This window comes from Balaenoptera borealis, assembly GCF_965194805.1.
Source record: "Balaenoptera borealis genome assembly, chromosome: 3".
NCBI lineage: Eukaryota > Metazoa > Chordata > Mammalia > Artiodactyla > Balaenopteridae > Balaenoptera > Balaenoptera borealis.
In genome coordinates, this window is record NC_138866.1 from 100,498,054 (window position 1) to 100,513,271 (window position 15,218).

Genomic DNA, 15,218 nt, shown 5'->3' on the forward strand with positions numbered 1-15,218 from the left:
TTACAGGTACAAGATGGTTTGTCAAGGGAAACAAAAATTAACAGGGGACAAAATGGAGCGAAAACAGCTTCAGAGTAGTTTTCTGATTGTTTGATTTGTCTAGCCGTGTCATTTTTTAAAGTTCTGATTGGACACATTCTCTCTAACGTTGGGAAACTGAGATGGTCTGACTAGAAGAATGAGTAGTCTGAGCTAGAAGAATGAAGGGACCAAACAGGACTGGGCCCTGAAAAGGAACTGCCTCTAGAGTTTCTTCTTAGCAGTGTCAGATATTTATGTTTGAAATATAGTTTCTAATTGGGTGGCAGAGACTTTACACTTCTTTAACGGGTAGTTGTTCAAACATGTTTACAAAGGGCTTGCTATGTGCCAAGGAACGTGGAGTCCTTTTATATATATGTGTTACATCACTTAATAAGAATTGCCTTGTGAAACTTGGTAAAATTGCTTATTGGTGTCCTAATTTCAGTAATTGCAGTCATCTAGGAAATATGCCAGATTTGAGGAGGATACGTTTTAATCACCTAGGTATTACTGTTCAGAAAAAAAACTCTGGGAAATGAAGAATTATTTAGAAAAACCATTATATATCACCATATTTTGCAGTTCAGTTATTTGCAAAAGAGGATTAAAAGTGTTTGCTACTTTCTGTGATTAAGAAAGAATCCAGAAAAGATTGAAGATCAGTTAATTTTGCAATAGGAAAAGCACATGTTCTAATGACAAATATTAGTACTAAAAGTGTTGCAGCATTTTGCATAAGTTCATTTAAGCATCGTGAGAATTCATAACTGACAAAATAGTAAGGTTTGCTGACTCAGGGTACATTGCTGAAGGGGATGGGGTCGAGTAGGAGGAAGCTTAGAAGTGCTGCAAGTTTTGAGTTGGGTGATGACTCATCCTGCCCACGGACTGCTACGTGGCCTTTTTTTTACACACTGTATTTTTTTAAATGATAGGCTAAAATGCTCCTGTACACATTATAATTGTCTCTCTCATAGAGGAGCCACAGTTTCTGTAAAAATGTAATGGCTTCTTAAATTGCGTTTTAAAAGGATTATCATATATCCTGCAGGTGGAATTTTGTAATATTTGTTGAGAGGAAAGGTAAAATTAATTGCTGGTCAGTTGCTGCAATTAAATATTTGATACTAACAGTTGCTTGGTTATTATTGAGAGAGATTTCTTATGGATTATTTACAAAGGACAGATAGTACTTCTATGGTGTGGATAGAAATTAACCTTTTGTTTTCATTGGTAATGTAAAAGTTATGTTTATAATATCTAGAAATTATTATAGTTTAAATAAATGTTGTAAAAGCACAGCAGTAAAGCTCTTAATATGAACATTTCACTCTGATGGAATTATATTTAGTGCTTTCTTCTGATCTACGTGAATTTGCTGTTTTAATAAAGACAACTTAGAATAGGTATTGTTATAAGCACTATTTTTTCATCAGTCTTTTTCTAAGATGAGCTGAATGTACAGCTCCAAATTTAGGACTTACATTGAAATTTGGTGATAAAATATTTTGACTATTGTAGAAAGCCATTGTTTAGCAGGTTGGCTTAAAGTAAGATTGAGGGGAAAAAAAAGATTGAGATAGCAGTTTGTTTTAAAAGTGAGAAAAAACTCCCCACTCCCAAGTTTTTCTTTGTATATATGATTTATCTTCTCAGTGATTTATTTGAAGGGTTTTGTGGGCAGCAAAGTGTATTAATGAGAATCAAATCTTTGGAGAGATTTTGGAAGAACGTTGTATGATTTATATAGGGGAACTTTAGTAAAGTTTAATTCAAACTTTAAACTGTATTTCCTACTAAAGGAAATCTAAAAATACAAATTTTAAAGTATTATGGATTTTCAAAGCATCCTGTCATTTAGAGGTTGAACATGTATTTCCAGTGTGTGTGTGTTTTGAGAATATAGGTAATTACCTGTCATGCTTCATTCAGAATTTATAAACAAACTGGGTGTGTTAGCCTATCTCCTTTCTATGAGGTATTGCCTTATGAAACTATGAGCCTCACCACTGCTATCCAGTTCCTTGTTTGCATTGCCTACTCTATGGCCCGTGTTAAAAAAGAAGATGCCTCGAAAGTAAATTCTTTGTAGCATTGTTGGCTTCCCACTGTCAGCTCCTTCAGCCTGTTTTGTGGGCTGTTACATTACTCCACTGCCTTCTAGGGGTATGGGGATTTTGGTCGGTTTTATTGCTCAGAACCCTGACTGAGACTTGATAAAAACAGTAATGTAATTGTAGTTACTTTTTTTTCTTGGGAGTTGCTTGTCATGTGGAGGTGATGCATTTAGAAAGGTTTGTCTTATATACATGTCAGCCTTTTAAATCCATTTCTGAAAAGTGGTACCGAGATTGTCTGTAGCAAATCACATTTTCCCATTGATATTCATTTAAATTTGATAATTTTTTATGGGGGAACGATGGTGTCACAAAAATTGTTTGTTAGAAACCTAGCGTTTACTTCAGGGAAGAGACTGCCTCTTCAAGAGTATGAGAAATCTGTGTGCATTTAATTCTATACCACCATAAAACTATAAAATGTTAGTTTTTACGGAGGGGTCATGGGTATTATCTTCCCCCAGGTACATCATTTGACAGCTAAAGAAACTGAGGCCCAGAGAAATCTAAGACCTTGTTACTCACAGGGTGATTTCTGGACAAGCAGTATTAGCAGCACCTGGGAATTTGTTGGAAGTGCAGAATCTCGACCACATCTCAAGACTTACTGTGTTAGAACCTGCAGTTTAACTAGATTCTCAGGTGATTCAAATGCACATTCATTTCTGGAAGCACTGCTAAGTGACCATACATAAGTTGCTCAGCTGGTTAGTGACTGATTTGGAAAACTCAGGTCTTCTGAGTTGTTCTTTCCATTGGCCCTCCTGAAAAAAAGTCAAAAGGAAGATTGAGGATCTAATGACTGTCCAATAGAACTTTCTGTGATGATAGAAATGTTTTATTCTGTGCTGTCCAATGAGATAACCACTAGCCACATGTGACTGTTGAGCATTTGACAGGTGGCTAGTGCACCTGAGGAACTGAATATTTAATTATATGTAATTTTAATTAATTTATACTTAAATAGCTGCATGAAGTTAGTGGCTACCATATTGGACAGCACAGATTTAGATGATCTTTGCCCACACTAAATTTAAAATAGTCTAAGCTATAATTTAATAACTGATTAGGCTTTTAACGTATAATTTTTTTCTAACAGAAGATTTTTTTGAAGGAAAAAAATTTAATCTTGCTCCTTGATTCTTGAGAAAAGTATTAGGTACTTATTAAATAGATATGTTATAAAAGCAATTGATAACTTATGAAAAATATGCAATTTATTTTAAAACTATGATATGTATGAATTTATGGCATGGTGAGTGTGATCCTAAGATGTACAGTTTGATAAGTTTTGACAAATGTGTCGAGTTGAGAGTTCATATAACATTAAAATGTAAAATATTTTTATCACCCCTAAAAAAAAAATAACTGATTAGGCTTAATTTAATAATTTCCCTCTTCATTTTCAAATTGGAGAGATGGTAGGTTTCTAACTACCTGCTTCTCTAATATGCCCAGATATTATTTTAGTAGTTATTATAAAACAGTGCCAATTTTCTGATTGATACTCCTGTGTTCAGTAATGTAGACACTCAAAGTTGCAAGTATATGCATTTTCCCATTTGTCTCAATAAAGATATTTTCACTTGGATTTAAAAATATTAAAAATAACCTGTTAAGTAAATGTTCCTTAATTATCTTGCAGATAACATGGAGGGGGCAGTTTTGCCTCTGGCCTAGTACCTCCAGGCTTTTTTCCACTTGTTGATAAGCTGCCAGATTGATCTGCCATTTGTTATGTTATTTCCAGGCATAGAAACATTGAGTGGTTCTTTACCTCCCACCTTATGCAGTGGTAAGATTCTAACCCTAGAGTAAGTCAGAGTGGCCTGTGTCCAGATCTTGACATTTACTATATGTGCGATTTCAGTGAACTTGATTTACCTCTCGGAGCAAAAGTGTTCTTATTTGTACAATGAGACTTAACAAGGTGTTGGTTCTGAGTAACAGAAGTAGTTCGTTTTAGAAAGTGCCTGTCACTTAATAGATAGTAAATTTGAATTACCTTCCCTTCCCCTTGTGCTTAGCTTTTTATCGCCTTCTGTATTTAGTCTTATGTTTAAGATTCCAACCAAACTTAAGGGATATTCTGATTTTAAGTCGTGTTGGTTCCCACCGATTACATGGCTTCATGCCTTGCTTCATTCATGTTATATCCCTTGTACATTCCTCTACTTGTGCTCTAGATTCCTTCTCTTGACTTCTTAAGGGCTCATTTCTTGCCTGCATCATGAATTTTGCCCTTTCTGTTGGGCCATCTTTATTGGTATACAAATGTGCTCTAGAGCTATGCTGTCCGATATAGCCACTAGCCACATGTGGCTATTTAAACAAAAATTAATTTAAAAAAATTCAGTTCCTTAGTCATGCTAGCTACCTTTCAGTCGCTTGGTAGCCATGTGTAGCTATTGACTTCTGTATTGGACAGCGCAGATATAGAATAGAAGTCTGTTATAAACCCTCTCCTGATTCCACATTCTTCTCATTACTACTGCCTCATTTCTCTGATCCTCTTTCAAGCAGATTTTCAAGAACTGTCTTTGTGTGCTCTCTCCACTTTCATTTGCTCTTCAACTCCAGACTGGTTTCTATCACCATCTCACCACTGAAAGTACTCTAGTCAAGGTTACCATTGATATCCGTTTACCAATTTTATCTTAAAGGATCTTGCAGCAGCATTCAGTATTATTGACCACAGTTTTCTGCCTATTCGCCCGCTTCTCTTAGTTTATGGGACGCATATTCCTGTTTTCCTCCTACCTCAAACTTTGTAATACTTTTTTTTTTTTTTACAGGTTTCTCTCTCCTCTCCTGCCTCTAAGTATTGGCATATCCCAGAGGTTAGTCCTGGACTTTTTTCCCCCCTTCTCTTGATTCTTTCCATAGGAGGTCTCATTCAATTTAGTTTTTTAAATACTATCTATATGTGAATAATTCTCAAGTGTATGTTTCTGGTTTAGACTTCTCACCTAAATAGACTTAATATGTCCAAAATAGACCTCTTTCTCCCATATTGTTCTCCAAGTCTTCCCCATCTCAGTAATTGTCACCTAGGAGTTATCCTTAAAACCTGTTTTTCCCTTTATCCACCATATCTAATCCATCGTCAAGTTTTCTTGGTCTCCAAAATATCATTTGGATTTGTCTCCTGTTTTACATCTTCATTTCTACCAGCCTATCTCAGTCGCCATCATCTTATGTGGCCTACTGAAATAGCTTTTAACTGGTCTCTGCTTTCACTTGACCATCTTCTTCAGTGCATTCTCCTCCCGGTAACCAGAATCATCTTTTAAACATGGAGATGAAACCATGCCAGTTGTCTGCTTAAAATCCTTCAGTAGCTTTCTTAGTTATAAAATTCAGAATCCTGCCTCATGTGTTTGCCATCAGTCCCTGCTCCCTTTGCTCAGGACGCTGTCACATCTTTTCTTTTCCTCCAAAATACCAAGTTATGTCCTGCTCTAGGTTGTATTTGCTGTTTCCTCTGTTTGGAACACTCTTTTCCCATCTCTTAGCAACACTGGTTCTGTCTTACTATTCAGGCCTCAGTTCCTTAGATGGCCATTTCCAAGCCACCCATTCATAGCACTTGGCCAAATCTGAAGTTATGTTTACTTGTTAGTCTTTCCTCATTAGGATGTAAAGTCTTTGGAAGCAGAAGAACCTTAACTGTCTTATTCTCCACTGTACCAGGAAACAGTGCTTGACACGTGCCAAGTGCTCAGTAAATTTTTGTGCACTGTATAAAATGTTTGTTTGACTCCCTTAAACTTCTAAAGGGAAAAAGTACATTAAAGATTGCATTGTAGTCATTGTAACATGTGATTCTGAACTGGGTTTATTTAGCTCTCAAGTACATAATTGGTACAATTGTAAAAACTTAAATGGGATCTGAGTACTAAATAGTAGTACTACGCCAGTGTTAATTTCCTGACTTTGATGACTATATTTTGGTTATGCAGAAGAATGTTCTGTCTATAAGAAATATACTCTACTATTAAAGGGTTGGGAGGGAATGTGTAGTGTACTTGTCAGTAAATTACATTATTATTTGAGAGACGGTCATGGGCTTTGCTTTTGAAACCTGAGGTTCAAATTCTGGCTCTCACTGATATGTGATTTTTAATGCATTATTTAAATTCTCTAAAGGTCTTAGGACCCATTTTGCAGTGTTGTTAGGAGGATTTAGTGTAAGAGTAGTATGCTTCACACATACTATGTTCTTAAGCTTGCTATTGTTTATTCTATTCTTTTAAAATTCAACTATTAAAAAATTATCATGTTCAGTGCTATGACTTCCTTTATAATACAAATGTTTTTCATTAATTGCTTTTATAAAAGCTGATAATGTAGGATAAATATGTACCAGATAATGTTATTTATATTGTCAACTTAGAACTTTTGAGCTGTACTCCATAATGTAGTTTTTAAAATTCTCTCCCTCTCTTTTTTTTTTTTTTTTAATTTTTGGCCACACCACGTGGCATGTGGAATCTTAGTCCCTGACCAGGGATCGAACCGGTTCCCCCTGCGTTGGGAGTGCGGAGTCTTAACCACTGGACTGCCAGGGAAGTCCTTAAATTCTTAAAAACTATATATTTTTTAAGTAGAAAGTAGAGCCCCTCAAAATTATTTCAATTAAAATATTTGGGAAAAAATAATAAAATATGTGTATTTATCTTGAGTAACATGGTTAATTTCTATCTTCTTTGGAAGTGTCAGTGAATCTGTGGTATGTATATATGTATGTATGTACGTATGTGTGTATGTATTTATGGCCATGCCGTGTGGCACCTGGGATCTTAGTTCCCAGGCCAGGGATTGAACCCATGCCCCCTGCAGTGGAAGCTCCGAGTGTTAACCACCCAACCGCCAGGGAAGTCCCGAATCTGTGGTATTTAAATGTTAATGTATTAGTTTGTATTATTATTGATGTAAAAGTACACAACTGCTTGGCAAAATAAATCATTACTTATAATTGTTGATTTACTTAGTTTTCTTTTTCCTTCCCTTTACTCCCCATTGATGGGCATGTTAGTAAGTATACATAATGACCAAAAAGGGAGAAGGTGTTTAAAGATGACCCACGAGCCTTTTATTATTTATCGCAGTCTGTTTTGAATAATATAAACTACTTCACTAACACTGCAAACCTTACGATTGCATGATTCAGTTTACCCCCTTCTAGCACATTGTAGTCATTGTAACATGTGATTCTGAACTGGGTTTATTTAGCTCTCAAGTACATTATTGGTACAATTGTAAAAACCTAAATGGGATCTGGGTACTAGATAGTAGTACTCTTATGTTTTACTTCTACATGTGCTATAACCGCCACAGTACATTATTATTTTTGCTCTAAACAATCAATAGTCTCTTAAAGACATTTAAACATGTGTTCTGTTTTGTTTTTAAGGCTTTTTGTGTTTTCCAATTATTTACCCTTTCTGGGGATTTTGTTCCTTTCTGCAGATCTGGGGTTTTTCCTTCACCGTAACCAACTTCTTTTAGCATTTCTTGTAGTGAAAGTCTGTTGGAGACAAGTTCTTTTCCCTTTTGTCTCTTTGAAATGTTTTTATTTCATCATTTTTGAAGTATGTTTTCCTAGATGTAGAATTCTGGGTTGATAGTTTCTTTTGGAACTTGAAAGGTGGTGTTCTGTTGTCTTCTGGCTTTCATTGTTTCTAATGATAAATCAGCCATTGTTTCTATTGTTTTTCCCTAGTATATACTTTTTCTTTTTTCCATAGTGGCTCTTAAGAGTTGCTCTTCCACCCTTCCCACCCCCCAGTTTTCAATAGTTTATGATGTGCTTAAGTATGGGTTTCTTTGTATTTATCCTGCTTGCTGTTCATTGAGCTTCCAGGTTTGTGAGTTGATGTCTTTTATCAGTTTTGGAAAGTTTTTGTCCATTTTCTCATCACATACTTCTGCCCTGTCAGCTTTCTGAACCTTGGGGCTCTCTACTTTTCAGCCTAGCTGCCAGCTCTTTGGATTGCTTGGACATTTTCTTCGCTTTTCAGTACCACCTCAGGTTTTCTTTAACTCATGTTTTTGCCCATTTTCTTATGAAGAATATCTGCCTTACATTCAGAGTGACTTGGAGCGGTTTATCTCATATTCCTGTCTTGGCCTCCACCTTAAGAGGGCATCTGTCTTGTACACAGTGGAGACCTATATGCTTCATGAGATTTTCTCTCAGCTTTCCGGCCTTGGCTTCAGACTTGTGCACTTAGTGAGGACCCGTGGGGAAGAATTGGCAGGTGGGGCTTGTAACTGGGCTTCCTCTGAATTCTAATCTGTTACCTGAATCCACATTCAGCCAGTAAAATTTGTTTATAAATTTGGCTGGTTTCTTCTTAGTCCTGTTAGTGGAAAATTTCTTGTTTTCTTGCCACTTTGCCAGGAATGAGAATAGCCATGGTCTCTTGTCCAATGAAGAGCTTGACATTTTCTGGAACTTAATTTATTTAGAGTTCTTTGCATCCTTAACTTTCTGATGTTTTTAAAAATTTTATTTGTTTATTTTTGGCTGCATTGGGTCTTTGTTGCTGTGCCCGGGCTTTCTCTAATTGTGGTGAGCGGGGGCTTCTCATTGTGGTGGCTCCTCTTGTTGAGGAGCATGGGCTCTAGGTGCACGGGCTCCAGTAGTTGTGGCACGTGGGCTCAGTAGTTGTGGCTCAAGGACTTGAGAGCACAGGCTCAGTAGTTGTGGCGCACAGGCTTAGTTGCTCCGCAGCATGTGGGATCTTCCCGGACCAGGGCTCGAACCTGTGTCCCCTGCATTGGCAGGTGGATTCTTAACCACTGCGCCACCAGGGAAGTCCCCTTATGTTTAAAAACAAAACAAAACAAAAAAACTACAATTTTGTAGCTTATTCAGCTTATCATTGTTTATAGGGTGAGAGTAATGGTGTCTTGCAACTTTCTGCATTCTAATCAGGAGTGGAAATCCTGACCCTTTCACTAAACTTAAAACATTTTGGAGCTGGAAGAGACCATAGAAATCACGTAGTTTAGCTCCATCATTTTCCTGATGAGGAACTAAGATGTAGAAATCTGAGATGCTTTGATTACAAAGCTAATTTAGCCACAGATCCTGGACTAGACTTCAGATCTCTTCATGTTTCTTTGGTTTTTTTTTTTTTTTTTTAAGTATGGGGTTAGTGAAATCAGACAGGAATTTTTCAGCAGTGCCAAACCATAGTGTGAATCTGAAAGGAAACTTACACTATTTTTTATTTTGCAAGCTTTGTTCAGGTCCGGAGAAAATGAGAAACAAAGGAAGAAAGATATTCCAGAAAAGTTGTATGCCATTCTGAATCATTTTTTAAAAATTGGGGAGGGCTTTCCTGGTGGCACAGTGGTTAAGAATCCTCCTGCCAATGCAGGGGACATGGGTTCAAGCCCTGGTCTGGGAAGATCCCACGTGCCACGGAGCAACTAAGCCTGTGTGCCACAACTACTGAGCCCACGTGCTATAACTACTGAAGCCCGCGTGCCTAGAGCCCATGCTCTGCAACAAGAGAAGCCACTGCAATAAGCCTGCGCACCGCAACCAAGAGTAGCCCCTGCTTGCCACAACTAGAGAAAGTCCACGCACAGCAACAAAGACCCAACACAGCCAAAAATAAATAAATAAAATAAATAAAATTTAAAAAAAAGGATATCCCTTAAAAAAAAAAAAATGTTGGGGACTCTCTAACCAAGCACATGGTTGTCTCCATTTGATGAGGGTCCAGAAATGTTTTGTGTGGACTTGCACAATGTGGCCTTCTTCAGACCCTCACCAGGGTTAGCTCAAAAGTGACAGCTGTTGTATTTGATGTATAGTTTGGAAAGCTGTGGTGCTAGATGCCATAGACCCTACTAGGATGGAGTAAAGAACAGTAAAATCAGAGTAATGTCAGAGTCTTGCATATCTTCATGATACCTACTTGCTATCATATAGGCTAGTAGGACTTTTTACAGACTCCTACTCATCTGGTTACATAGGATACTATTTCAGTGGCACAGTCCCTCTCCACTACCTCAGCAAAACAAACCAGGAGCTGTAACAAAGCTGAAGTGTTTTTGTTTCTTCAGTCTGAGTGGGTTGAAATCAGTTGCTTTCTTCAGATGTTGGCAGACCTATGTGTTCACCATAGGGTGAGGCTCTTGCGGGAATGCACGGAAAGGAAAGTACCATATTTAGGAGTCATCACTGATGTCCCCACTTGGTAGGTCAGAATGTAATCAGATTTTGAAAAATCGAGGGTAGAGCTTGTCTTCTCCAAAACTTTCTACTACCAAGTAGAATATGTTATTTACATTAATTCATTCAGTAGTTTTTAAGGTGCTTACTAACTACCAGGAACTATGATCAGAAAATGTCAGTAAAGCTACTTAGTCCCAAACCTTTTATTTTAAAATAGAGCTACAACAAAGGGGAAGGGAGTGGTGCCCTAGAAAATGAAGATTATAGGATTTGAAGATTAGAGATTAGATGAGATTGGGGGTGGATGGCCAAAGACAAAGGAAGGAAAATGCTATTAGAAAAGAGAAGAGAAAGCAGGCCTAGTGGGACAGGGAGGAATGTACTACAGTGGAGTCTGTTGATACTGTGATGCTCTAGGAGTGAATATGTGCTCCATGAGGTTTTTTTTGTTTTGTTTTTTTTACTATTTTGACCCCTTCTGTACCTTAATGCCTAAAAGAATGCCTGGCATTTGGTAAGCACTCAAGGTTTTGTTGAATAAAAATGTAGTGGATGGATGGAAGAATTGAAGCTGTCTTAGTGAAAGCTGTTCAAAACAATCTAGGTTCTCTCTGCTTCTGGGCCATGTTGGGATTGCATTTCCCTACTGCCTTGAAGTAGGTGGGACAATGTGACCTGCTTTGGTCAGTAAAATGTGAGTAGAAGTGAAGTGTATCATTTTTGGACAAAGGTTTAGGCACCAGTGAGATATTCCTTCTTCTTTCCCTCTGGCACATTGAGTGGCAATGATAGAGATGGTAGGTAATTCAAGAGTTTAGATAACAGCTATGTTGGTCTTGTTGCATGAGCTGGACTTAAAAAGTTTAAGTCACTGAGATTTTAGGGTTATAGGTTACTGTAACACTGCATAACCTATCTTGACTACTAAAGAAATTTATATTCATTTTTGTTTGGTTGGAATCCTCAGATTTCCAAAGGTACTTGAAGAAGGAGGCTGCCTACTTGTCTCCTGCTTATATATTTGCCTCAAGTGTTTCCTTACCATTAGTTAGGAGAGGAGTCTTAGAAATGAGGGCTTAGGCAGGAAGAGGATAGGAGAGGGATGAAGGGTTATTACAGTAATTTTAAATTTTCCAGCCATAAATTTGTAGAAGGGATCATGTTTGTTTAATGTTAGGTTTATAGTAATTTCAATCACATTTCCACCATTCTGGGCATCCCACCATAATAAGTGGAAGCAAAAACTACTGAAGTGAAAGACTTATATGGTGCTTTCATAAATCGTAGACTTTTAGAATTGGAAGGGTCTTTAGAGATTCTTTGACTTGTTTATCTGGTCTGTGAAGTTCAAATATTCCAATATAGGTACTTAGCGTAAATTAAATAGCAACTAGAATTGAGCATGAAAGTAAACATAATGATATTTATTTTATAATGGCCTTTTACATGGTTGAAGTGTCCCTAATGTTAAAGTGTTATTTAGGCAAAGTTTCAGACAATTTAAGAACAGAAGTTAGGAGTAGAAGAGGAGTTTTAAAAAAACTGGATATTTTATTAGAAGCTATGTAATCATGTTTGAGAGTTTTTTTGTGTAGCTTACAGTAGTTACTGATAGCAGGCAAAGCCTGTTAGTCTTCAGGGCTCAAGTGTTAAGGTCCTCCCTCCCACACCAGCCAGGTTCCTAAGAAGATTCACTGACACTGGTTTGCACTTTGGACCTCCTTTAGGTCTAAATCCTGAGAGGGGTCCCTGGTAACTCTGAGGGCTACCCTACGTTAGGAGTGAGGGCTTTGTCAAGAATGCATATAAGCCAGCAGTTAAGCTGTAGCCTTTGGCCTTCTCTGCCCTAGAAACTTAGTATCTTTGATGAGAGCTTGAGAACATGATCTTAGGGAAGGGAGAATTTGCTATAACAACACCTCTCTGTGCCAGGGTTAGGAGACAGTCCTAGGTGAATGTAAGTAGAGCTCAACCTTTCCCTTCTCTCCAAAAGCAGCTGGGTTTTGGCTGAGGAGATGTGAGGCTGGCTGAATGCCAGTTAACTCAAATTACTCACTTGACCCTGGAAAAGAGCTAAATAGGCAAGAGCTGGGGGGGTAGGGGGGTGGGTGGTGGTGGTGGTGGTGGTGTTTAAGTGAGTGAGTATGATCAGGCCAGATGACCCAAGTCAGCATTTAACCTGAGAAGCAGCAGAATAGAAGATGGAAGAGAAAACCAGACAAATAACCTTTATGTTTAAGGCCCTCACCTCAAACTTTGTACTTTCTGACACTGACCAAGTTGTTCCTGGATAAGAAAGGAAAGAAAATCCAGTTTCTGTAGAATGCGGAGATGGGGCAGAGTGAAGTTATTCTACTGTCTTTTCTTTCTTTTGCATTTTATAACTTTACTTCATACACTTAGGCTTGACTCAGAGTACCTGCTTTTCTCTTGGTGTGGGGTTAGGCTAACTGACAGAAAGCTGGAGGCAGTTTAGGGAAGAAAGGAGAGCTTGAGGCAACATTTGTGGCTAATGCAGCTTCAGGAAGTTACATGTAAGTGTTGGAAGCTGGTACCCAGCCTGGGCTACATAGAGAGCTTTTACTTCCATGTTATGGTGAATCACTGAAAGAAAACCAGAGAGCCAACTTCATCCTTATAAATCATTCTCTGTACTTCATTTTATTTACCAAATTGTTAAAAACAAAACAACATTGATTCAGCTAATTAAGACTTAACCAGTGACCTCCCTCCAAGCAACACAGTGTCAGCCCTGATGGTAGGAACAGGTAACATTTGGAGGCAGAAATTGCAAAGGTGGTGGGAAGGGTCATTTTTAAGTTACTGTCCTGTCATAGTTTTCCCTTTCCTCCCTTGAAGTGTGTGGAAAGTGCAGAAGGAATATAGAACTGCAGATCTTTCCAGAGTCTAAGCCTTGAACTTTGCTTTTATGAGGTTAAACGTGATAGATGGTGGAGAAAATGGTATAAATGAGACATTTCTAGAGGTTGGTGATGAGGATGGAGAATGCACTGACAAGTAATCTGCTGATCCAGTTGAGCTGCATGTGCATGCCCATGGAGCTCCCTGATGGATGTGAAAGATGGAGGTGATTGGAGAGATCAGGATTTGGAATATAACTGCCATAAGGGTCAAGGCGATAAGGAAGAAGCTGTCTTCATGGTCACTAAGGAGGAGCATGGGAGACCCCTGGCTTTTTAGGGCTTCCAGAGGCATATATCCTGACCTCTCTAATTAGGTCAGATCCCCCAGTGTCTAGGCTCTCAAACCATCCTGTACCATCCGGTACCATTTTTCCCTTCTGCATTCTCCTTTTTCATATTGTTAGTTTATTGTTTGTCTCCAACCATACCATAAACTCCATGAGGGCAGGGCCCAAGCCTATGTTTACTTACCATTTTATCCCCAGTGCTTAGTATATTGACAAGTACATAACATATAATTAGCAAATACTTGCTGAATGGAGTGGGACTGAATTGGAAACATTTACTGGATCCACTTTATCATGCAGAGGTATAACATTACCTCCAACTTACTGTTTAAGGTGAGCTTATTCTTCAAGCTCCTGGATGAAAAAGTGCTAAATAAGTAGCTTTTGGTCTAATAGATACTGAAGGACTTCAAAGAGTACTACTCACAGACAGTGAGGCAACTCACTGGGCAAGCACTATGTAAATAATGGGGTATTCTCCTTCACCCCCCCCCCAATTTTTTATTGGTACAGTCCTCACTGTCTAGTGGAATTACAGTTTTGTTGATAAATATTACCTTCTTTCTTTACGTTGGTCTCATTTCTGTAAAGTCTGCTTAAGGCTTTCAATATAGTCATCATGTGAATCTATAATGAGAACTCTGCAGTTCTCAGCCTAGGTAAAACTCCTACCTTCCCCAAGATGAATCTTTACCCACTCTTTACCCCTGTAAATGCTGACCAGTCATTGAGATTTCTGAAGAGGCATTCTCATCCTTCCACTTGTTTCTGCTCTGTAATGCTTCTTGGTCTCACTGAAATTGAAAGGGGGCAGTTGTGGTTGGAGGTCTTGAGCAGAGATCTCTCTCATAATCTGAGTAAAGATGTCTCTCTCATAATCTGGCTGCAATTCCTACTGTCATGCTCTTGGATGATAGTGGTGTTTTTTTGGGGGGGGGGGGAGCCCGCGTCGGGTCTTCGTTGCGGCACATGGGATCTTTGTTGAGGCATGCGGGATCTCTTCGTTCCGGCGCTTGGGTTTCTCTCTAGTTGTGGTACTCGGACTTCTCTCTAGTTGTGGTGTGTGGGTTTTCTCTCTCTAGTTGTGGTGCGCGGGCTCCAGAGTGCGGGGGCTCTGTAGGTTGCAGCGCGTGGGCTGTCTCGTTGAGGCTCGCACGCTCAATAGTTGTGGCACACGGGCTTAGTTGCCCCACAGCACGCAGGATCTTAGTTCCCCAACCAGAGATCGAACCCGCGCCCCCTGCATTGGAAGGTGGATTCTTTACCATTGGACTACCAGGGAAATCCCAGTGGTGTTGTTTTTAGCAAAGCCTTATTTCTGCTTGCCCATGATTGCTGTTACTAGTAAACTAGAAGCTTAAGAAAGTACCTAGAGGTTTTACTGTTCTTATGTCAAGTCTGTTAAACTGACATAAAAATGTACATTTATCAAAAACTTAAAACTTGACTGAGCTTTAAGGAATTGTCTGCGTTGGGCAAGAAGGTAGGTGTGAACAAACATTCTGTTTCACGTGGAGACTAGAAATGTAAATTTCAGAAACACTGGACAGCCTTTGAAAAATACTGATATTTTTTTAAATGAACAATTATTTCTTTTATTTTTTTTTAAGAATCATTGTTATTTTGTTTATTTATTTATTTAGGCTGCACTGGGTCTTAGTTGTGGCAC

The 15,218-nt window shown here is 38.5% G+C and overlaps 1 protein-coding gene across 5 annotated transcripts in view; it reads left to right on the top strand.

Moving 5' to 3' along the window:
• MAPK6 (mitogen-activated protein kinase 6) overlaps positions 1 to 15,218 on the top strand; it is a 44,312-nt gene that overhangs the window by 11,669 nt on the left and 17,425 nt on the right. The window contains exon 2 of one of the 5 annotated variants that reach the window (XM_082387874.1): positions 4,937 to 4,981. The exons of the other annotated variants lie outside the window; for them this stretch is intronic. The gene's annotated coding sequence lies outside the window, so the exon portion shown is untranslated. The remainder of the gene's footprint in view (positions 1 to 4,936; positions 4,982 to 15,218) is intronic. 5 annotated transcript variants of the gene reach the window in all.